The following is a 26,225-nucleotide window of genomic DNA, read 5'->3' on the forward strand; positions in this document are numbered from 1 at the left end:
CTTAACTCCTGTCCTCTATTCCCCGTGTGGGACGAGCCATCAAATCCAGTCCATTCGGGTTCCTGATGTTTCTCACATCCATCCTTCTTTTTAACTTGCTCTGTGATAGTCAACGTCAACTCGTACCTCTACTGTCGTCTCTAGCAGTTCTCAGTCTCCCTATGGCCTTCAATTCTAATTGTATGCTCCTTTTGTTGGTGCCAAAATAAAGCATCTAAATAAATGCAAATAAATAGATGCAAATAAATTTTGCATCTAAAATTTATAACACTCTGACCCCAAATACCCTTTCTCAATTTCCTATCTTTCCCATCTCACGTACTATCTCTCAGCTGTACCAAGTCACTCCCTATTATTCAGACTTGCTGCGTTAATGCTGTTGTTCCCTCTATGGTACTTCCCACCTGGAATGCACTGCCTCTCTCCTTCCTACCAAGTCCTTCCCCCTTCCTTCCAGGGCCTCCTTCAGGATGTTTCTCTTGGTTCTCCCAAAATAAGATCACAGATTTTTGCTTCTTGCTCTGTAAGTACTTCATCTGCTCTTTTCTCATCCCTCCATCACTTGGTCTTTCAGTATAGTTGTAAGTGCACTTATTGTAGAAATAATCAGTCATGTGGCCACGGGCCTCCCTCCCTGCTACTGTTCATTCTGTTGACCTAGAATATCCTCCATGAGTCTCCTATTACTTACTCCATGAGTTATTACCCAAACAGTCACCAGGCTCAACGAGTCTCCATCATCCCCTTTTGACAAGCTTGGCTCCCTTTGGAAACTTAGCCCAACACTGCTCACCCTAATAAGGACTCCCTTTTGAGAAAGGGCAAGACATTTCAGTTAACCTGTCATGTTTACATCTCCCTTTTCCCTTTCACTTGAGGTTGCAAATCAATTCTTTCTAATCACCACTTTTCCCATCAGCCTCAAAGATCCAACATCTTCCCCTTCCTTAGGCTAAGTTCCTTAGAGAATCCTCATGCAAAACAGGGGCACCTTTCCTAGGAAACTCTTCATCTCACAGTTTGAAATGTATGTGGCAGCCCGGCATGACCACTTCAGAGCTGAGAATTCAAATTCCCTTGCCAGATGCCATTATGTGTTTATTTAGCAGCAAGAAGAGTACTTTCTACATAACTAATTGCAAGTTCAGGATCTTCTTGACCTGTACTCAGCTCCTGGAATCCACCCTGAAGGATGCTATGTACTGCTGATTCACATCTGTCGCTGTTGCTGTAGTTTGCCTCTGGATGCTTCTGATTTTTCTTTCTGTTTTTCTCCAAAGGGAGGGAAAATGAATTCTCAGTTACAGTGTCATTTTAAAGATTTCTTTTGATTAGTCAAAAATGGAGACAATGAAAAAGCTTTCCCCTGGGATTCTAATCCTCCGAATGCTTACATTTGAATTTGTCCTTGGCAGGCTGTTTCTCACAGCCCTGTTCACACCATCTCAAGTTCTTTGCCTGAGCATGCTTTTCATCTTTGCTTTTGTTTGGAGGCTTAGTATCTTAGACTACAAGTGGTGCAAATTTTAAACAAAGCAGGGGAGAATGATGGGTCATATCAAAGGATACCTGTGCAAGCAGTCAGCAAATTATTTTCCCACAACCTCCTAAATTCATTTTGGCCAGGTAAAACTCACAGGACTAAGCCAGATAATAACTCAAAATTAGCTTTATGATAAATAAATATTCTAAATCTCCCTAGAATTATGGTTGCTTATTTTTTTTCTTCAGCATTGTATTATGGCAACAAAATAGGCTGTTAGGACCTGCAAAAATTACTGTACCAAAACAAAGACTCATAATTGATATGAAACACAAAGGGTATCAGTTGTGCTCGGTGTTCCAGAAATGAACATCACACAATTGTGTGAGCCATCATCCAAGCCAGTCCTCTTAGGAAACTGAGGCTCAAACAGGTAAAGAAGCTTCCCAACCAAGGTCTCACAATTCTTTTATTAGTATTCAAACTCTTTTGTCATGCCACTGATCTAATCTAATTACATCTAATATTGAATTGTACATATGAGGTAGCCTGTTGAGATTTGCCCAGAGTTTATCAAGAGAAACCAGATTTTAAGGAAATAAAAGAATCCCATCAACTGTTGAATGAAGTTTCTTATTTGGAGTGAGGATGGGATAAGGATGATATGAAATCAAATCAAAGTCATCTGAAGCTTGAGGATCTAATAATCACATATTCAAATAAACAGGTGAGAAATATGCTACTCAATGATCTCTTTTTGTTCTCCACCCTTACATTTCTTCTCTCTTCCATTTGCTTCCAGTCCCTTCCTTTCCTCTCCTCTTCCCTATCCTACTAAAGAATCCAAACAAAATTAGCCAATAGCTCTTAAATTAACCCAGATAGGGTGAATCTTCTCTGCCATTTGCCTTTAATTAATCAAATGGCAAATGTGAAGAGTTGCTCAGAGCCAGCTTCTGGGGAATTTTTGTGATAAGAGTGCTATCAGGGTTCAAGAGCTGTCAACACAGCTAGAAGACTTCCTCTCTTCATTAGAAATAGATTCAACCTGATTACATGAGTGGTTTGAATGGATATGTAAAGTGACTTCATTTAAGTGGTAGCCATCCATGGCTGAGCTGTCAGAGTCCAGTGTATGAGAACCAAAGAGTCAGATCCTGACAAAACTTTTATCTCCATGGAGACCTAGAAGCTGTAGGAGAGCTCATGATACCACCCTTTAACCCTCCTCACCATCCTGACTGGGCATAGCCCTGCTGGTCTTTTCTCACCATCAAGCTCCACCTAATCAACTTCTTATACACTCTTCTAGGACAAAAAGGTCCCAATTAAGTGGTACTAGACCTGGTGTTTTGTGTTTCATCTTTCTATAGACTGTACAGCTTTTAAGATTTGTCCCACAGTGAGACCTGTGCAAAAATGGCCCTCAATATGATCCTTTGTCCAGACCCAATTTCTCATTTAGGTTTTTTTTTCCATTTTATTTCTCTTAATCCGATTTGGGGTTTTCTGTAACATTTCAGTGCATATGTTCCAAGGGCTGTGTTTTATTCATCTTGTAACATTTATCCTAGGTCAGTGCCTGGTAAATAACAAATATTTGACTTGTTGAATGAAGAAATAAATAAGCGCTCAGATTTCTGCTTTTTCTATGAGCAGTGTCTTTGAGTCTCTTTACCTCTATATTCCTTTCTGCTCAGAACACTTTCCTCATCTCTGTCTGAACTTTTTCTGCAGACTTTCTCATGTAGTCTTATAAGTATCTTTCAGCTACGGATTCTATCTACTTTCATGATGGGGCTGGAATATCGAGTGTTTTTCTGGTTGGATCTTTTTTCTAAGGCAACTGGGGACATTTCTAGCAAATATATCATTAGAGTGATTTTTCAGTGGCTAACCAAGCTGTCGTAGGCATTTAGCACAGCCAAAGAGTAAAGATCTTTGACACTACTTGGTACCCAGTCCTGCTTTATTTATATAAAATATTTCGGTGCTTTTTGTGTGTATGTGTGCACACTCAAAACAGCTCCAGAGAAGTGCAGAAAGAAGCAAGTCAACAGGGGAATTAATGGGGCTTTGTTTGTAGAATGCAGAATTCTGTAATAATTCTAGAGGCAGGTTTCTGGAGCAAGAGATGTTTTCAAATTCATTCTGGGGTTTTTAGAGCATAATTTTCTATATGATCAGCAGCTTGGGACTGTTAGGAATGGAATGAGCAAGAGAGGTTGCTTTATTTTTTGCCTTTGCATATGGCAGATAATTTTTCTTTTTATACTTGGAAGCTCTTTTGCCCTTGAGGAATGTGATTAGCTGATTCAACAGTTAGGGGTATTTGAGCGAGAGGAAAGACAGAAGGCTTGATTCTAAGAACTTTCAGCAATGGTTAATCAAGAGGTAGGACTTTAAAACATATATATATGTATATATATATGTATGTATGTATATATATGTATGTATTCTTTAATCCTGTTTGTGCAGGTGTGCTCAATCGCTAAGTCATGTCCGATTCTTTTGTGACCCGGTGGACTGTAGCCTGCCAGGCTCTTCTGTCCATAGAATTCTCCCAGACAAGAATACTGGACTTGGTTGCCAGTAATTCCCTCTTCCAGGGGTTCTTCCTGGCCCAGGGATCAAACCCAAGTCTCCTGTATCTCTGGCACTGCAGGCAAATTCTTTACCGCTGCACCACCGGGGAAGTCCATACCAGACCTATATTACAGAGCAACTGATCATTCAATTTTATCACACTGGGGAGTCCAAAAACACTTCATTGTATTGATTAAGGACTTAACATTTCTGTGCAACCTACCTGCTTGCATCTCAGGCACCTTGCAAGAGTAGGGGTCACCTTCTCAAGATAACATGATAAATTTATTATTTTAATTATTGATCCTAATTTTTTACTAAATTTGATACAGAAAAAAAATTTGGAGTAGAGGGTAAAATATCTTGCAAAATTTTTCCATCAAGAGAGATCTTTTCCATCTGTTACAAAAAGCACCCCTTGAAAAGAAAAACAAAACTGCTCCCCCTTCTCAACTTTGCTTTGTGGGCTGTGGTCATGCCAGTTTCTGGTCTCTATGACAGAGTCTGTGAAATGTGACTGGAATGGAAAGGAAGTTCATTTCTTCCTTTGATAGAGCACCTAGGGAAATGTGGGGAGAGGGGAGGTAGGGTGCATCCCTAGTGCCAGTAAGAATGAGAGCTCCTGAATGGAGAAGTTAGATGGAAAAGCAGAGACATTACTTTGCCAACAAAGGTCCATCTAGTGAAAGCTATGGTTTTTCCAGTAGTCATATATGGATGCGAGAGTTGGACTATAAAGAAAGCTGAGCACTGAAGAATTGATTCTTTTGAACTGTGATGTTGGAGAAGACTCTTGAGAGTCCCTTGGACAGCAAAGAGATCAACCCAGTCAATCCTAAAGAAATGAACCCTGAATATTCACAGGAACAAGATGCTGAAGCTGAAGCTTTAATATTTGGCCACCTGATGCGAAGAGCTGACTCATTGAAAAAGACCCTGATGCTAAGAAAGATTGAAGACAGGAGGAGAAGGGGATGACAGAGGATGAGATGGCATCACCAACTCAATTGAGCAAACTCTGGAAGATAGTGAAGGACAGGGAAGTCTGGCGTGTTGAAGTCTGTGGAATTGCAAAGAGTCAGATGTGACTGAGTGACTGAAAAACAACAACCCAGTCAGGATCCTCTACTCCCACCAAAATATTGGTAACCCTTGCTTTAACCCTGTGGAAACTGTGTGTCACTCTCTTCATACAGGGAACATCATCAGCTAGCAAAAAAAAAAAAAAAAAAACCACCAAGTTTCTTCTTTCTCCCCAAGTGTTAGAAACGATTCTTGGTCTGACTCAGGTTGCTTGCTGTGGAGTCACTACCACCTGGCCCTGGTGTCCTCATCCCCTTGTGTGCTGCTCTCCTCAAAGCTTCTCACTCTGGTTTGTGTCTATAGACCCTTTGGAAATTATCAGACTAAAAAGTAGCTGATCTTTCCACAACTCCAAATGATTCAACTCTTGTAAATAGAATAAACTGGCATCAGGGCTTCCCAGGTGGTGTTAGCAGTAAAGAACCCGCCTGCCAGTTCAGGAGACACAAGAGACTTGGGTTTGATCTCTGGATTGGGAAGATCCCCTTTAAGAGGACGTGGCAATCCACTCCAATATTCTTGTCTGAAGAATCCCATGGACAGAGGGGCCTGGCAGACTATAGTCCATAGCGTCACAAAGAGTCAAACATGACTGAAGTGACTGTTGTTCACATGCATAAATAGAATGAGTTGTCATCAGTAGGTATGTACTAGCAAGCAAAAGGGAGGCTATATACACAATGGCCAAGAGCCTCCAACATTACTCACTGGGTGACCTGGTGCAAGTTCCATGACTTCCCTGGGCCTCAATCCTCATCTTCAAATTTGGACTCATACTAACACTTAATTACAGGGTTCATGGAAGTTTATTGCACATGTAAAGTACTTAAAAGCCACTCAATAAATTCAAAATGAATTGTTTTATCACACCATCAATATTTTTGCTATAATTTCTCAGCTTTTATCACCATTTCTCTTATCTGAAGCAAGACATATATCCACTGGCTTTCTGGGGGCTTATTCCTTGCCCTCCTCCAGGTGGCCTTTTCAGCCGTGTACAAGGCACCATCACTTTGCTTCAGAGCACAGTGAAGAGAGAAGGGTATCAAACCAAATTCAGAAAAACTGATATAAACCCACAAAATCTCCCACAAAGGCCTCCTTCTGGGGCTCTTTGTTCTAAGAGTCTCCAGCACATACCATAGATGCCTGAGAAATAAACTTGGAAACTTAGTTTCAGCCCAGGATCACAGTGCAATAAAAGAAATGGGTTTAAAACATTGGAAAAACTAACATAAATGGAAAGGCTCATTATTTCATCATTGGATAACTTTGATAACAGAATTAAATGATTATAGGGGATATTTATGCTTGCTGATGTGATGGAAAGGAAATGAATATAAAACCAAACAGCTGTAGTAGCCTCTATTGCAATGGACTGTACATAGCCGGTGCCTTCTATCATTCGGTATAGGACAAAGACTAGCCTTCCAGGAAGAACATCAAGCGAGAGGATAGTGAGTAACTATGACCTGAAGCTATGATTCCAAAGGGAGTTAAAGAAATTATGATAATAGAGTTCTCAAATCTCCTGAAACAACATAGAAACATAACTTTAAAACTGGAATATGAAATATTACAAGGAGCAACATAAAGGACCAATTCATTATCATAAGATACTACATTATTGTCTTCACTGTTGAAAGTCCTTAAAATGTCAATACCCAATAATGTCTCAGTAAAATAATGGGAATTTGCTTTTCTCACAAAGCAATTATGAGGATAACGATGATGATTAAGGGATAATGATAGAGGAATGGTAATGTTCAACCATACTGCTGCTGATAAGTCACTTCAGTCGTGTCCAACTCTGTGTGACCCCATAGACAGAAGCCCACCAGGCTCCCCTGTCCCTGGGATTCTCCAGGCAAGAACACTGGAGTGGGTTGCCATTTTCTTCTCCAATGTGTGAAAGTGAAAAGTGAAAGTGAAGTCGCTCAGTCGTGTCCAACCCTTAGAACCCCACGGACTGCAGCCTACCAGGCTCCTCCATCCATGGGATTTTCTAGGCAATAGTACTGGAGTGGCTTGCCATTGCCTTCTCCGATCAACCATACTAGATTGGGGAATAAACAATGACACTCTACAATAACAACCCCAGAGTACATTTCTAGCCAAAATGACAGGGAAGCCTAAGGGTTCCCTGGGGTTCTCAGTCACCTGCAAAAATCCAACAATATCAGGAGGTACTTCAGTTCAGTTCAGTTCAGTCGCTCAGTCATGTCCGACTCTTTGTGACCCCATGAATCACAGCACGCCAGGTCTCCCTGTCCATCACCAACTCACGGAGTTCACTCAGACTCATGCTCATTGAGTCGGTGATGCCATCCAGCCATCTCATTTTCTGTCATCCCCTTCTCCTGCCCCCAATCCCTCCCAGCATCAGAGTTTTTCCAGTGTGTCAACTCTTCGCATGAGGTGGCCAAGGTATTGGAGTTTCAGCTTTAGCATCAGTCCTTCCAATGAACACCCAAGAGGTACTTACTCATGTGCAAATATTTGGTTTTTGTTACTTTTGATACTTTATTACTAGTAAATGTTGAATCAGATGCACTTTCTTAAGATCAGAGGACTCCACAACTACTCACCCCAATGCTGAAATTGTTAGTCGCTTAGTCATGTCCAATTCTTGCAACCCAGGGATTGTAGCATGCCAGTATGATTTCACAAGAGCAACATTAACACCGGGTAAGATTACCGAGCACTTGCTATGAGCCAGGAACTGAGCAAGGCACTTTGCTCATTAAATCAGGTATGGTTGGGTAAAGTTGTGGGTATTATCCATTCAGGGCCACATTTTCCCTCCCTCTTTGAGCCTGTAGAACTCAAGAAACAAGTTATCTGCTCCCATAATACAATGAATAGGATATCAGTTATAGACATTCTGGTTCAAAGAGGGAGAAAATAGAAGGAAAATAAGTCACCACTCCCAAGAAATTTTGAAATTTAGCCAAGCAAATTTCATTTGGATTCAAGGTCTCAGAATAAACCTCTGGAGCTTGAGACTCTATGCTTGGGATCAAGTCTCTGCCCTTAGGAAAATGTAGCATGTTTGCAGTAAGTTTTTTGGGTTTATTTTGTTTTAAGACTTTTCTAAGATCAGTCACAGCAAAATTAAGGGAAGGAATATAGATTTCTCATTTATCCCTTGTCCCATATCAGCATTCCCCATCAGAGTGGTATATTTGAAACAATTAATAAGCCTACATTAACACATCATATTCACCTAAAATCCAGAGTTTATATTATAGTTCATTCTTGGTATTGCACATTCTATGGGTTTGAACAAATGTAGAAATTTTTAGACTCTTTTCTAGGTTTTATTGTACTTGTTAGGTTATTCTCAATAGAGTCATACCTAACAACACCTCATAGATATACATTTCTGAAAAATAATTTTTAATGACCACATAGTATTCCATCATGTAGGCATGCCCATAATTTTGTTTAACCAGTTCTCTATTGTTTTACATTTAGGTTATTTCCATCTTTGAGGGAATAATGCAGAGTAGTCATGATTCTTAGGAAATGAATTAGCAGCAAAATGTGAAAACAATTTAAAAATTTAAAAACGTGTAAAATTGCCTTAAAAAGCCAAAGTGTAGGAAAATCTCAACCATAAGAAATTAATACTGTCAATAGGTGGGGGTAAGAATCATTACACAACTTAGAATATTTATTTTTGGACCTGTTCTCTTTGCCAATTTTTATGTGGGTCATTTTTCTGAATTAAATAGCTTTAACTAAATAATTTAAATCAAGCCTGGTTCAGTGATGAAGCTCTTTGCTTATTCATTTCATCACATGGTTTTTCATCAAAGTTAAAATTAGTACTGAGTAATGTGCCTCTGATGAGAAGGGAAAAAACTTTCTAAATCAAGACAGAAAATGAAAAAGCAGAGTGTAATGGCATTGGGAAGCAGTAGAGAGAATATAAGGGATTAGTTAACTGGAAGAATCATATAGCATTATTGTTCTGAATATGCCAAGATCATATTAATCTGAAATATGAAAATAGTGCTGGCAGTCATATCTTGGGTTTATATCACACTCTTCAAGGAGACATTTCCAATACAAAGTCATTCACCTTGGCTGTGAATGCTGGCAGAGATAATATTGCCCTAATCCAAATTATGAATTGATCTTCATGAGTCATTTGTCCTGAAATTTTAAGCAGACACTCTACCTTGTTCTCTGTTAAAATATTCTGTACTGTGGAGCTACAGGATAAACACAGGAAGTATCAACTGCTGTTATGGATTAAAATTATTTCTGAATTGTTACTAGCTGCCTTTCTTGTTGTGACATTAGGGTAGTTAAAATGAGTCCAACAAACTAATGCCCCCTTTAAGTCTTATTAGAAATCCTTGCTTCTTTCAGGATATGACACTACATCTTCAAAAACATTTTGAAAAGCAACTTGTTTCCTCTAAATATAGCAAAGTCTTTTTAAGAGTGATAAATATATATATATATAAAACAGAATATAACTATATATAATCTAATATATATATTTTTATAACATATATATATATATATAACAGATGATGGAAGTAAAGTCCGATGCTGTAAAGAACAATATTGAATAGGAATCTGGAATGTTAGGTCCATGAATCAAGGTAAATTGGTGAGCATCAACATCTTAGTAATCAGTGAAGTAAAATAGACTGGAATGGATGAATTTAACTCAGATGACCATTATATCTATTACTGCAGGCAAGAATCCCTTAGAAGAAATGGAGTAGCCATCATGGTCAACAAAAGAGTCTGAAATGCAGTTTTTGGGTGCAGTCTCAAAAACGACAGAATGATCTCTGTTCGTTTCCAAAGCAAACCATTCAACATCACAGTAATCCAAGTCTATGCCTCCAATGAATAATGCTGAAGAAGCTGAAGTTGAATGGCTCTGTGAAGATCTACAAGACCTTCTAACACCCAAAACAGATCCTTTTCATCATAGGGGACTGGAATGCAAAAGTAGGATCAAGAGATACCTGGAGTAACAAGCAAATTTGGCCTTGGAGTACAGAATGAAGCAGGGCAAAGGCTAATAGAGTTTTGCCAAGAGAACGCACTGGTCATAGCAAACACCCTCTTCTAACAACACAAGAGAAGACTCTACACATGGCCATCACCAGATGGTCAATATTGAAATCAGATTGATTATATTATTTGCAGCCAAAGTTGGAGAAGCTCTATAGAGTCAGCGAAAACAAAACCAGGAGCTAACTGTGGCTCAGATCATGAACTCCTTATTACAAAATTCAGACTTAAATTGAAGAAAGTATGGAAAACCACTAGACCATTCAGGTATGACCTAAATTAAATCCCTTACTATTATGCAGTGGAAGTGAGAAATAGATTCAACGGATTAGATCTGATGGACAGAGTGCCTGAAGAACTATGGACAGAGGTTAATGACATTGCACAGGAGGCAGTGATCAAGACAATCCCCAGGAAAAAGAAATGCAAAAAAGCAAAATGATTGTCTGAGGAGGCCTTACAAATAGCTGAGAAAAGAAGAGAAGTGAAAGACAAAGGAGAAAATGAAAGTTATACCCATTTGAATGCAGAGTTCCAAAGAATACCAAGGAGAGACAAGAAAGCCTTCCTCAGTGATCAATGCAAAGAAATAGAGGAAAACAATAGAATGGGAAAGACTTAAAGATCTCTTCAAGAAAATTAGAGCTACCAAGGGAACATTTCATGCAAAAATGGGCACAAAAAGGACAGAAATGGTATGTATCTAATAGAAGCAGAAGATATTAAGAAAAGGTGGCAAGAATACGCAGAAGAAATATTCAAAAAAGATCTTCATGACCCAGAGAACCACAATGGTGTGATCACTCACCTAGAACCAGAATTCCTGAAATGCAAAGTCAAGTGGACTGTAGGAAGCATCACTACAAACAAAGGTAGTGAAGGTGCTGGAATTCCAGTTGAGCTCTTTAAATCCTAAAAGATGATGCTGTGAAAGTGCTGCACTCAATATGCCAGGAAATTTGGAAAACTCAGCTGTAGCCACAGAACCGGAAAAGATCAGTTTTCATTCCAAGCCCAAAGAAAGACAATGTCAAAGAATGCTCAAACTACCGCACAATTACACTCATCTCACACACTAGCAAAGTAATGCTCAAAATTCTCCAAGCCAGGCTTCAAAACTACATGAACTATGAACTTCCAGACGTTCAAGCTGGATTTAGAAGAGGCAGAGGAACCAGAGATCAAATTGCCAACATCCGCTGGATCATCAAAAAAGCAAGAGAGTTCCAGATAAACATCTGCTTCTGCTTTATTGACTACGGCAAAGCCCTTGACTGTGTGGATCACAACAAACTGTGAAAAATTCTGAAAGAGATGAGAAAACCAGACCACCTGACCGGCCTCCTGAGAAATCTGTATGCAGGCCAAGAAGCAACAGTTAGAACTGGACATGGAACAACAGACTGTTTCCAAATCAGGAAAGGAGTATGTCAAGGCTGTACATTATCACCCTGATTATTTAACTTATATGTGGACTACATCCTGTAAAAAGCCAGGATGGATGAAGTACAAGCTGGAATCAAGATTGCTGGGAGAAATATCAATAACCCAAGATATGCAGGTGACATCACCCTTATGGCAGAAAGTGAAGAAGAACTAAAGAGCCTCTTGATGAAAGTGAAAGAGGAGAGTGAAAAAGTTGACTTAAAACTCAATATTCAGAGAACTAAGATCATGGCATCCAGTCCCATCACTTCATGGCAAATAGATGGAGAAACAATGGAAACAGTGAGAGACTTTATTTTGAGGGACTCCAAAATCACTGCACATGGTGACGGCAGCCATGAAAGTAAAAGACTTTTGCTCCTCAAAAGAAAAGCTATGACCAACCTAGAGAGCAAATAAAAAGCAAAGACATTACTTTGCCAACAAAGATTTAGCTAGTCAAAGCTACGTTTTTCCCAGTGGTCATGTATGGATGTGAGAGTTGGACTGTAAAGAAAGCTGAGCACTGAAGAATTGATGTTTTCAAACTGTGGTGTTGGAGAAGACTCTTGAGAGTCCCTTGGACTGCAAGGAGATCCAACCAGTCCATCCTAAAGGAAATCAGTCCTGAATATTCATTGGAAGGACTGATGCTGAAGCTGAAACTCCAATACTTTGGCCACCTGATGCAAAGAACTGACTCATTTGAAAAGACACTGATGCTGGGAACGATTGAGGGCAAGAGGAAAAGGGGACAACAGAGGATGAGATGATTGGATGGTATCACCGACTCAATGCACATGAGTTTGAGAAAGCTCTGAGAGTTGGTGATGGACAGGGAAGCCTAGCGTGCTGCACTCCATGGGGTAGCAAACAGTCGGACATGACTGAGTGACAGAACTGAACTGATATATGAATCACTTTGCTGTATACCTGAAACTATCACAACCTTTTAAATTAAGGCATAGGGAGAAGGAACAAGATGGCGGAGGAATAGGATGGCGAGACCACTCTCTCCCCCACAAATTCATCAGAGGAACATATGAACGTGGAGTAAAGTCCACAAAACAACTTCTGAATGCTGGCAGAGGACGTCAGGCACCCAGAAAAGTAGCCCATTGTCTTCGAAAGGAGGTAGGAAAAAACATAAAAGATAAAAAGAGAGACAAAAGAGATAAGGATGGAGCTCCGTCCCAGGAAGGGAGGCTTTAAAAAAAGAGAAGTTTCCAAACACCAGGAAACACTCTCACTGATGAATCTGTGGTGAGCCTTGGAACCTCAGAGGGCCACATAACTGGGAGGAAAAAGAAAGAAACAATTAAAACCCACAGATTACCCGCCAAACGGTAACTCCCAGTGGAGAAGCAGTGCAGACGCATGCATCCACCATTAGCAAGTGGGGGCTGGGCAGGGAGGAGCCGGCTGAACTGCTTAGAGAGAGGACTGGGCTTGAATGCCATGAGGGCAATCTGAGAGAACTGGGGATAGCAAAGCAGACTGTGGGATAGCTTCCCCAGGAAAAGGCAGAAAGCTAAAACCTAAGACTCTGCCAGCCCCGCTCACAGAACAAAGGGCTGAGCAGAGCAAGCCGTCTGTGGTCGGCCCATCCCCTATCCCCCGCCGAGACAGGCAGGGAGGTCAGCCAGAGCCAGAGGGGGTAACCACGGCCCCAGAAAGTCATCCAATACAAACTTCAGGCAGGCATGTTGCTAATCAAAACTTCTCTGGCTGAGGCCAGTCGATATCCGCCTGAAAACGTGTGCATTTTATACACCCAGAAAACTGAGTGGCAGGGACTGGGGACATGATAAGTCATAGTGACCGCGCTCACCAAACACCTGGTCACCTGAGCTGCTCGGACCGGGGAAGGCACAAAACGCAGGCCCAACCAAGTCTGTGCCTTTGTGGAGTACCCGAGAAACTGAACTTGATCCGCCTAGACCTGGGAAGTGCATACAACCCAGCGCCGGCCTCGGACAGTTCCTGGCAGAGCAACCTAGAGCCTGTGCAGTGTAGACTGAGACAACACATGCGCTGTGAGTGGGGGCAAACCAAGTGTGGCCGAGACACTGCGAGCACTCCCCACAGATGCCAAGATATTTGTCTGCAGCGTTCCTCCCTTCCCAGAACAGGACTGAACAACTGAGCCTTAAAAAGTGTCCACCCACACCCTAATATCAGGGCGGAAATTACACACTGAAGAGACCAGCAAACAGAAGCTAAAACAGAGGGAATCACCTTGGAAATGACAGAGAAGTCTAGAGACTACTCCAAGAATAAGACCAAAAACTAGAGGCAAGAGGCTTAAGCCCGAATCCTGAGAACACCAGAGAACTCCTGACTCCAGGGAACATTAATCAATAGGAGCTCATCAAACGCCTCCATACCTACACTAAAACCAAGCACCACCCAAGGGTCAACAAGATCCAGAGCAAGACATAACCATGCAAATTCTCCAGCAACACAGGAAACTAGCCCTGAGCTTCAATATACAGGCTGCCCAAAGTCACTCCAAACCCACTGACATCTCATAACTCATTACTGGACACTTCATTGCACTCCATAGAGAAGAAATCCAGCTCCACCCACCAGAACACCAACACAAGCTTCCCTAACCAGGGAAACTTGACAAGCCACCCGTCCAAACACACACACAGCGAGGAAACTATATAATAAAGAGAACTCCACAAAGGGCCAGAAGAGGGAAAGGCCACCCCAAGCAAAGCAATATAAGCAAGATGAAGAGGCAGAGAAATACCCAGCAAGTAAAGGAACAAGATAAATGCCCACCAACACAAACAAAAGAGGAAGATATAGGGAATCTACCTGAAAAGAATTTCAAATTTTGATGGTGAAAATGATTCAAAATCTTGAAAGCAAAATGGAGTTACAGATAATTAACCTGGAGAAAAGGATTGAGAAGATGGAAGAGAGGTTTAATAAGGTCTTAGAGGAAATAAAAAAGAGTCAGTATACAATGAATAATGCAACAGATGAGATCAGAAACACTCTGGAGGGAACAAACAGTAGAATAACAGAGGCAGAACACAGGATAAGCGAGCTAGAAGATAGAATTGTAGAAATAAATGAAACAGACAGGAAAAAAGAAAAACGAATTAAAAGAAAGGAGGACAATATTAGAGACCTCTGGGACAATGTTAAATGTTCCAACATTCGAATCATAGGAGTCCCAGAAGAAGAAGACAAAAAGAAAGACCATGAGAGAATACTCGAGGAGATAATAATTGAAAACTTCCCTAAAATGGGGAAAGAAATAATCACCCAAGTTCAAGAAACCCAGAGAGTCCCCAACAGGATAAACCCAAGGCGAAATACTCCAAGACACATATTAATCAAATTAACAAAGATCAAACACAAAGAACAGATATTAAAAGCAGCAAGGGAAAAGCAGCAAATAACACACAAGGGGATTCCCATAAAGATAACAGCTGATCTTTCAACAGAAACTCTTCAGGCCAGGAGGGAATGGCAAGACATACTTAAAGTGATGAAAGAAAATAACCCACAGCCCAGATTACTGTACCCAGCAAGGATCTCATTCAAATACGAGGAAGAAATCAAAAGTTTTACAGACAAGCAAAAGCTGAGAGAATTCACCAAACCAGCTCTCCAACAAATGCTAAAGGATCTTCTCTAGACAGGAAACACAGAAAGGGTGTATAAACTCAAACCCAAGGCAATAAAGAAAATGGCAATGGAATCATACTTATCAATAATTACCTTAAACGTAAATGGGTTGAATGCCCCACCAAAAGACAAAAGCTGGCTGAATGGATACAAAAACAATACCCCCATATATGTTGTCTACAAGAGACCCACCTTAAAACAAGGGACACATACAGACTGAAAGTGAAGGGCTAGAAAAAGATATTCCATGCAAATAGAGACCAAAATAAAGCAGGGGAGCAATACTCATATCAGATAAAATAGACTTTAAAACAAAGGCTGTGAAAAGAGACAAAGAAGGAAACTACATGATGATCAAAGGATCAATCCAAGAAGAAGATATAACAATTATAAATATTTATGCACCCAACATAGAGGCACTGGAATATGTAAGACAATTACTAACAAGTATGAAAGGGGAAATTAACAACAATGCATTAATAGTGGGAGATTTTAATACCCCACTTACATCTATGGATAGATCAACTAAACAGAAAATTAACAAGGAGACACAAACTTTAAATGATGCAATAGACCAGTTAGACCTAATAGATATCTATAGGACATTTCACCCCAAAACAATGAATTTCACATTTTTCTCAAGTGCACAAGGAACCTTTTCCAGGATAGATCACATCCTGGGCCATAAATCTAGCCTTGGTAAATTCAAAAAAATTGAAATAATTCCAAGCATCTTTTCTGACCACAATGCAGTAAGATTAGATCTCAATTATGGGAGAAAAACCATTAAAAATGACAACATATGGAGGCTGAACAACACGCTGCTAAAAAATGAACAAATCATAGAAGAAATCAAAAGAGAAATCAAAATATGCATAGAAATGAATGAAAATGAAAACACAACAACCCAAAACCTCTGGAACACTGTAAAAGCAGTGCTAAGGGGGAAGTTCAGAGCAATACAGTCACACCTCAAGAAACAAGAAAAAAAGTCAACTAAATGACCTAACTCTACATCTAAAGAAACTAGAGAAGGAAGAAATGAAGAACTCCAGGGTTAGTAGAAGGAAAGAAATTGTAAAAATTAGGGCAGAGATAAATGCAAAAGAAACAAAAGAGACCATAGCAAAAATCAACAAAGCCAAAAGCTGGTTCTTCGAGAAGGTAAATAAAATTGATAAACCCCTAGCCAGACTCATCAAGAAACAAAGGGAGAAGAACCAAATCAATAAAACTAGAAATGAAAAGGGAGAGATCACAACCAACAACACAGAAATACAAAGGATTATTAGAGAATACTATCAGCAATTATATGGCAATAAAATAAAAACCTGGAAGAAATGGACAAATTCCTAGAAAAGTACAACTTTCCAAAACTGAACCAGGAAGAAATAGAAAATATGAACAGACACATCACAAGCACAGAACTAGAGGCTGTAATCAGAAATCTTCCAGCAAACAAAAGTCCAGGTCGAGACGGCTTCACAGCTGAGTTCTACCAAAAATTTAGAGAAGAGCTAACACCTATTCTACTCAAACTCTTCCAGAAAATTGCTGAGGAAGGGAAACTTCCAAACTCATTCTATGAGGCCACCATCACCCTAATCCCAAAACCTGGTAAAGATCCCACAAAAAAAGAAAACTACAGGCCAATATCACTGATGAACATAGATGCAAAAATCCTTAACAAAATTCTAGCAATCAGAATCCAACAACACATTAAGAAGATCATACATCATGACCAAGTGGGCTTTATCCCAGGAATGCAAGGATTCTTCAATATCCACAAATCAATCAATGTAATACACCACATTAACAAACTGAAAAATAAAAATCATATGATTATCTCAAAAGATGCAGAGAAAGCCTTCGACAAAATTCAACATCCATTTATGATAAAAACCCTCCAGAAAGTGGGAATAGAAGGGATATATCTCAACATAATAAAAGCTATATATGACAAACCCACAGCAAACATTATCCTCAACAGTGAAAAAATTGAAAGCATTTCCCCTAAAGTCAGGAACAAGACAAGGGTGCCCACTCTCACCACTACTATTCAACATAGTTCTGGAAGTTTTGGCCACAGCAATCAGAGCAGAAAAAGACATAAAAGGAATACAAATTGGAAAAGAAGTAAAACTTTCACTGTTCGCTGATGACATGACCCTCTACACAGAAAACCCTAAAGACTCTACCAGAAAACTATTCAAGCCAATTAATGAATACAGTAAAGTTGCAGGATATAAAATCAACACAGAGAAATCCCTTGCATTCCTATATACTAATAATGAGAAAAGAGAAAGAGAAATTAAGGAAACTATTCCATTCACTGTTGCAACGAAAAGAATTAAATACTTAGGAATATATCTACCTAAGGAAACAAAAGACTTGTACATAGAAAACTATAAAACACTAGTGAAAGCAATCAAAGAGGACACTAATAGATGGAGAACTATACCGTGTTCCTGGATTGGAAGAATAAATATTGTAAAAATGAGTATACTACTCAAAGTAATTTATACATTTAATGCAATCGATATCAAGCTACCAATGATATTTTTCACAGAACTAGAAGAAATAATCTCACAATTTGTATGGAAATACAAAAAACCTCGAATAGCCAAAGCAATCTTGAGGAAGAAGAATGGAACTGGGGGAACTAACCTGCCAGACTGCAGGCTCTACTACAAAGCCACAGTCATCAAGACAGTATGGTACTGGCATAAAGACAGAAATATAGATCAATGGAACAAAATAGAAAGCCCAGAGATAAATCCACGCACCTATGGACACCTTATCTTTGACAAAGGAGGCAAGAATATAAAATGGACAAAAGACAGTCTCTTCAACAAGTGGTACTGGAACTCAAAATGGATTAGAGAGCTAAATGTAAGACCAGAAACTATAAAACTCCTAGAGGAGAATGTAGGCAAAACACTCTCCAACATAAATCAGAGCAGGATCCTCCAAGACCCACCTCCCAGAATATTGGAAATAAAAGCAAAAATAAACAAATGGGACCTAATTAAAATCAAAAGTTTCTGCACAGCAAAGGAAACTATAAAGAAGACATAAAGATGGCTAACAAACACATGGAAAAATGCTCAACATCCCTCATAATCAGAGAGATGCAAATCAAAACCACAATGAGATACCATTTCACACCAGTCAGAATGGCTGCTATCCAAAAGTCTACATGCAATAAATGCTGGAGAGGGTGTGGAGAGAAGGGAACCCTCTTACACTGTTGGTGGGAATGCAAACTAGTGCAGCCACTATGGAGAACAGTGTGGAGATTCCTCAAAAAACTGGAAATAGAACTGCCATATGATCCAGAAATCGCACTCCTGGGCATACACACCGAGGAAACCAGAATTGAAAGAGACACATGTACTCCAATGTTCATTGCAGCACTGTTTATAATAGCCAGGACATGGAAGCAACCTAGATGTCCCTCAGCAGATGAATGGAAAAGAAAGCTTTGGTACATATACACAATGGAGTATTACTCAGTCATTAAAAAGAATACATTTGAATCAGTTCTAATGAGGTGGATGAAACTAGAGCCTATTATACAGAGTGAAGTAAGCCAGAAAGAAAAACACCAATACAGTATACTAACGCATATATATGGAATTTAGAAAGATGCAAATGATAACCCTGTATACAAGACAGCAAAAGAGACACAGATGTATAGAACAGTCCTTGGGACTCTGTGGGAGAGTGTGAGGGTGGGATGGTTTGGGAGAATGGCATTGAAACATGTATATTATCATATGTGAAACGAATCGCCAGTTCAGGGTCGATGCATGTCACAGGATGCTCGGGGCTGGTATGCGGGGATGACCCAGAGGGAGGATAAGGGGAGGAGGGTGGTGGGAGGGGGGTTCGGGAGGGGGAACTCATGTACACTTGGGGCGGATTCATGTCAATGTATGGCAAAACCAACCAATATAATATTGTAAAATAATTAGCCTCCAATAAAAATAAAATTTAAAAAAAAATAAAATAAATTAAGGCTTAGGAACTAAGAGAAAAATAGATATGCAAAAGGTATTCAAAGAAAGGAAAATCAGAATGACCAATAAAACATGGATAATCTACATATATTAATAATCATGAAATTGCAAATTAATTCTTCAATAATTATTTCATGTAAAAAATGTATGGGTAGTTATCACATACTAGGGAAAGAGAGAAATAAAGAAAGAAACTGTGCATCTAGCACAGTGTCTACAGAACTTAGAATAGTGCCCATTAAACAGTAAGTTTTCAATAAATACTAAGTAAATAGAAAATAAGGAGAAAGGGGACAGGGCAAGAAGGAAGGACAAAGTATCTTCCCTTAGTAAGCTTTGAATCTTTTTGTAGAGTTATAGAAAAGCCCTAAGCTGGGAGGCAGGACACCTGGATCCCCACAGTCAGCTACTAACCTTGCAGAATCTGGACAAGTTATTTCTCTTCCCTGATCCTTAATTTCCTGCGATGCAAGTTTGGTGGTTCATTTCAGTTGAAAATTCTAGAATACTCTAAATAAAAATGGTCATTTATTTGTCTTAATTGTCTTTTGCTCACATATAGTCATCCTCATGGAAGAAGTTCAACTCACCTTTCTCTCTCCTGTGTTCCTCATTAAAAAGCATCAGGCTTGAGGATACTCCTTTGAGCCCTAATTCTGTATTCTAAAGATAAATATTACTTTACTTTTTTGGTCATATCCTTGCCTTTCTCTTTGATGACAGGAAGGTAGCCAGTTGGATTTTGTCCAGGTATATAGCTCGTCATGCAACTCTAAGTCAAACAGACCAACTGGAAATGCAAGCTCTTCTCGTCAGGATGAGTGTCCTAATGTGGTTCAGCTGGGTTGGACCCACAGCAACTTCTTTCAGAGGTGGTGGGGGGTAGGTACGCTTCAGTCGTGTCCAACTCTTTGCAACCCCACGGACCATAGCTCACCAGGCTCCTCTGACTATGGAATTATTCATGCAAGAATTACTTGGAGTGGTTTGCCATGCCCTCCTCCAGGGAAGAAGCTAAAGTTTCCTGGTTTATCTAGCTATGGTTACAGGCAGTGAGTTTGCTAATGCTGCTTTCCTGTATCTTTTTATTTGCTACCTTCTGAGCCCCCATTAAAAACCTATTGTATGATAATTACTACTCTTTGCTTCTTCAAAATGTCATAGAGCCCACTTAGCCAATAGATCACCTCATGCAAGGCTATAACCTTTCTTTTAAATATTGCATTCATCGTTTAAATGTCACATGATGTGAATTACTAACTTGGCAACAAATGGTTTTTCCTCTTGGCTCTTTTTATTCCTTCTTTTATTACTACAGAAAAGCCAAACCAATACTTCACAATGAACAGTTCTGTTATGTCCTCAGGGTCTAAGTAATATCCCTTTGTTTCTACCTATCATTCAACATGTATACTGTGCTGCAGAGGCTTACTTTCCCTGGCACACCCAACAAGGACATGGCCCCCCATTGGCACATCAGCTGAATTCTAAAGAGGGTGCACAGTTGAGGAGAGGGAGTGAAAGGCATCTCAGATGACTATCCAAGACCTAGTTCTGGTCTAGCTCTGTCACAGATCAGCTATGCTACCTAGAAGAAGTCAGCTAACTCCTCTGAATTCTTCTCTAATATAAGGGAGTTATAAAGATCATCTCTTAGTTTTGAAATTCTGTGGTAGTTACAAAACCAGGTTTATGATGCTTGAAAGACATATAAGTTTTTGTAAAAACAATCATAGCAAACTTGATCAGTGAAGGCAGTTTACAGTTCATTACTTATTAAGCAAGTTGTAATTTAATGGATCTAACTGATGATTACTCTTAGTTTCATGATCATTAAACTTCTCTGGCCAAAGTATTTTAGAAAGAGAATAGAGTATCTATGGCAAGAAGCTTACACTGTAAACTCTGGTCAGCAAGTGAAAGTGAAAGTCGCTCAGTCCTCTCCCACTCTTTGTGACCCCATGCACTATACAGTCCATGGAATTCTCCAGGCCAGAATACTGGAGTGGATGCCCTTTCCCTTCTCCGGGAGATCTTCCCAACCCAGGGATCAAAGCCAGGTCTAACACATTGCAGGTGGATTCTTCACCAGCGGATGCACAAGGGAAGCTCAAGAATACTGGAGTGGGTAGCCTATCCCTTCTCCAGCCGATCTTCCCACACCTCAGCAAAGAGCATGCTGATTCACATGATATATGAGAATAGTGGTTGGTATTGGTGTATATGATACTTTCTGAAATTAGGCTACTACTGCCACTGCTAAATCATTTCAGTCATGTCCAACTCTGTGCGACCCCGTAGACGGCAACCCACCAGGCTCCCTCGTCCCTGGGATTCTCCAGGCAAGAACACTGGAGTGGGTTGCCATTTCCTTCTCCAATAATGAAAGTGAAAAGTGAAAGCGAAGCTGCTCAGTCATGCCCGACTCTTAGTGACCCCAGGGACTGCAGCACTAGGCTCCTCCATCCATGGGATTTTCCAGGCAAGAGTAGTGATGCAAAAAGGGTTCAGTTCTTTGGAGTACAACTCCTTATCTCACATCCTTGATCTATTATTTATGATGGCCTTAGGCAAATCATCTAAGTTATCTAACCTCAGTTTCCCTCATTTGTAGTTTCCCTCATGTGTATTTGTGTTTCTTGTCTGTGATACTGTGAATGGAGTGGCTGTGTCAATTTTGAGAAACATTTGCTGAAGGAGTCTTTGGGCCTGGAAAAGAAAACAACGGTCTCAAAGGCCCTTGCTGAATCATCTAACTTCAGGGAAAACAAAACCAAACTTTAGGTCCTACCCTGATGCTCCGGGTCTGTTGCATCTACCTGGGACTTATCACCCCCTGCCCAGAGGGCTTATCACCCCCTGCCCAAAACCTCCCACCCCCTGTTCAACTACAAATGCCATCTCAACTAAAGACTACCCAAACTGTCCCGCCTGACTAGCGTTTCCCCTTAGCGCTTCCACAAACCTCCCTTTAAATATGAATCCTCCCTGATCCCTCTCCCGTTAGGCCGCCTGCCACCCCTCCTTGCCTGTAAAGGTAATCTACCTCCGTTGAGGTCGTCTCTCCTTTTCTGCCTCGGCCCGAACTATACTTTACTGCCATGTCCCATGTCTAACTGGCCTTGTCATAGTATGGTGATTACACGAGTCTGTGCCACCAGGACAGTTTCTGTATCGTGGGAATTTCCATGGCCCTTGTCGTGTCCTTATTGCCTTGGGTGGGTAGACTGGGTTCATCACAGCAGTGTGGCTGAGTGCTAGGCTTTTGTGAGATGTCCACCTTTACTGCCTTCCAGAGGTGCTGTGAGGATGAAATAAAATGATGAGCAGGAACAATGTGCCACATTTCTATAGTATTTTAAAGTTGTGAAATGAAAATGTGTCCTGCCATATCAATAAACAAGAAATGTCACAACCATCTACAATTTCTAGCCTCCAAATGTGAATGAGGGCTCCCAAAGCTAGGTGCATATGAAAGGAATGAATTCAGGGAGCCCAGAAGATTGCATCTTCCCACACAGAGAACACTAAATTCCTTAACTTGATATCTGACTTTTGATGTGCACATTGCCTGCTCCCTTGTGGCTCAGCTGGTAAAGAATCTGCCTGCAATGTGGGCAGACCTGAGTTCAATCCCTGGGTTGGGAAGATTCCCTGGAGAAGGGAAAAGCTACCTACTTAATCTAAGCTGGAGAATTCCATGGACCATACAATCCATGGGGTCACAAAGAGTCAGACACGAATGAGCGACTTTCACTTTTACTTTTGTAAATAGCCTGACTCCCCTCCAGTCTCCTTGGAACCGTTTTCTCAGAGTTACTGAGATCCTGTCTCCTGGGCTAGATGCTCTAACATTCCCACCAAATAACTCTCCCCTTTCAGGTTGTGACTGTATTTTTTGGTCAACAAAAATTTACAAAGGGCTTGCCCATATAACATCTGTTTTGGGCATCCTAACAGCTGAATGAGGTGTTTATTACTTGTACTATTATTAATGTATAGATGAGGAGACTTAGAACTTAACTGATTAACTTGAAGTAAATCAGCTAATCAAGGGAATAGCTTTATTAACCTAGATCTTTGTCCTTGTAAAAAAGTTGCAAGGTTTATTGTAAAGCATATTACAAATGTAAGACACCATTGTTAATACTATAGAAAGCTCTGGAAGGAAGTCTATGCATTTGTAATTTCCTAGGTTACTTTTCAGTCAGGTTTTCCTAAGTAATTACATCATTTCCTACATTTTTGCCATTATAGATGTAGCTGAAGTTGATAGCAAACCCAGGGGAAAGTTACAGCTTTAGAGGCCAGCTGGTAAAGGAATTTGTCTGAAAGACTCAGATTACATGTTCTGTGACTGAAATTAGTGTAACGTCTGCTTAATGTTCTCAGTGTATGGACTGAGCCTGCTCCTGATTTGCTCTGATCTTCCTCCAGTAGATATTGCAAAATCCTCACCTTTCCTATCCTAACATACCACCATTGAGTAATCAGCAGACTAGGGCATGACCATGAACTATGCCTACAAGGGCAGGGGTGAAATTTCACTGAGCTAATTTCCTCTTTCTTATCACCCTGGTGACCACTTGCTCAGGGTAGGAGTTGATCCCATAGTCAAGCTCTTTAAGTTCATTTAACTGTCAAAGCCTGGCGTGCTACACTCCACGGCATCACAAAGAGTCAGGCGTGACCAGGCAACTGAACAACAACTGTCAAACAGTGTAACAGCAGCTACTTCATGGCGTTGGTATGAGAATTTATAAAATAGTGTGTGCAGAGTGGTTTACAAAATAAATAATAATTATTTTAATAGAGACATTATTATAAGGAAATCACACCCAGATCTTTGCCTTTAAGCATAGAAGAAGCTTAGTCAAGAATTGAGCAATCAGTTCAGTTCAGTTCATTCCCTTAGTCGTGTACGACTCTTTGAGACCCCATGAATCACAGCACGCCAGGCCTCCCTGTCCATCACCAACTCCCGGAGTTCACTAAAACTCATGTCCATCGAATCGGTGAAGACATCCAGCCATCTCATTCTCTGCCATCACCGTCTCCTCCTACCCCCAGTCCCTCCTAACATCAGACTCTTTTCCAGTGAGTTAACTCATCGCATGAAGTGGCCAAAGTATTGGAGTTTCAGCTTTAGCATAAGACCTTCCAATGAACACCCAGGATTGATCTCCTTTAGAATGGACTGGTTGGATCTCCTTGCAGTCCAAGGGACTCTCAAGAGTCTTCTCCAGCACCACAGTTCAAAAGCATCAATTCTTCTGCGCTAAGCTTTCTTCACAGTCCAACTCTCACATCCATACATGACCACTGGAAAAACCATAGCCTTGACTAGATGGACCTTGTTTGGCAAAGTAATGTCTCTGCTTTTTAATATGCTATCTAGGTTGGTCATAACTTTCCTTCCAAGGAGTAAGCGTCTTTTAATTTCATGGCTGCAATCAGCATCCGAAGTGATTTTGGAGCCCCCAAAAATAAAGTCTGACACTGTTTCCACTGTTTCTCCATCTATTTCCCATGAAGTGATGGGACCAGATGCCATGATATTTGTTTTCTGAATGTTGAGCTTCAAGCCAACATTTTCACTCTCCTCTTTCACTTTCATCAAGAGGCCTTTGAGTTCCTCTTCACTTTCTGCCATAAGGGTGGTGTCATCTGCATATCTGAGGTTATTGATATTTCTCCCAGCAATCTTGATTCCAGCTTGTGCTTCTTCCAGCCCAGCGTTCCTCATGATGTACTCTGCATATAAGTTAAATAAGCAGGGTAACAATATACAACCTTGACGCACTCCTTTTCCTATTTGGAACCAGTCTGTTGTTCCATGTACAGTTCAGACTGTTGCTTCCTGACCTGCATACAGGTTTCTCAAGAGGCAGGTCAGGTGGTCTGGGATTCCCATCTCTTTCAGAATGTTCCACAGTTTATTGTGATCCACACAGTCAAAGGCTTTGGCATAGTCAAGGAAGCAGAAATAGATGTTTTTCTAGAACTCTCTTGCTTTCTCCATGATCCAGCGGATGTTGGCAATTTGATCTCTGGTTCCTCTGCCTTTTCTAAAACCTGCTTGAACATCTGGAAGTTCACGGTTCACATATTGCTGAAGCCTGGCTTGGAGAATTTTGAGCATGACTCTACTAGCACGTGAGATGAGTGCAATTGTGTGGTAGTTTGAGCATTCTTTGCCATAGTTATTTACATTTGATATTCTGACAGTCAGACACTTAAAGGGAGTCGGGGGGGAAGGAGAGGTTAGCTAATTAAATAAACACTTTTACTAAGAAATATTCTTACATCAAGGGCTTCCCTGGTGGCCTAATACAGGAGATGGGTTCAATCCCAAGGTTGGAAAGATCCCCCAGAGAAGGAAATGACAACCCATTCCAGTATTCCTGCCTGGGAAATCCCATGGACAGAGGAGCCTGGTGGGCTATTGTCCATGTAGTCGACAAAGAATCGAAGATGACTTAGTGACTAAACAACAAAAATTCTTAGACCAAAGGGACCTAACTTTGAAATTTCTTATCTAAGCTTTGTGCATTTGTTACTGCTTTCTTTGGAGAATGAATAAATTAATTTTTCTCATCACTTGGCAAAGGAAGCCTTTGTTGGTGCTGCTTATGCACAAGAGGCAAGCTTGCAGTCTGTACTTAAAAGAGATAAAATTCATAGGCCTGGGATTCCCTGGTGGTCCAGAGGTTAAGAATCCACCTTGCCTTGCAAAGGGACATGATTTCGATCCCCCATTGGGGAATTAAGATCCCACATGCCACAGCCAACTAAGCCTGAGCTGGCAACTACTGAGCCCATGAGCTACAGCTAGAGAGAAGACCAGGTACCACAAACAAAGATCCCACATGCTGCAGCTAAGACCCAATGCATTCAAAAATAAAAGAATGAAAAGAAAAAGTCATAGGCTTCTG

The sequence above is a fragment of the Moschus berezovskii genome, chromosome 6 (assembly GCF_049115385.1).
Source record: "Moschus berezovskii isolate FMDL1 chromosome 6, NW_MosBer_1.0, whole genome shotgun sequence".
In the NCBI taxonomy this organism is placed as follows: domain Eukaryota; kingdom Metazoa; phylum Chordata; class Mammalia; order Artiodactyla; family Moschidae; genus Moschus; species Moschus berezovskii.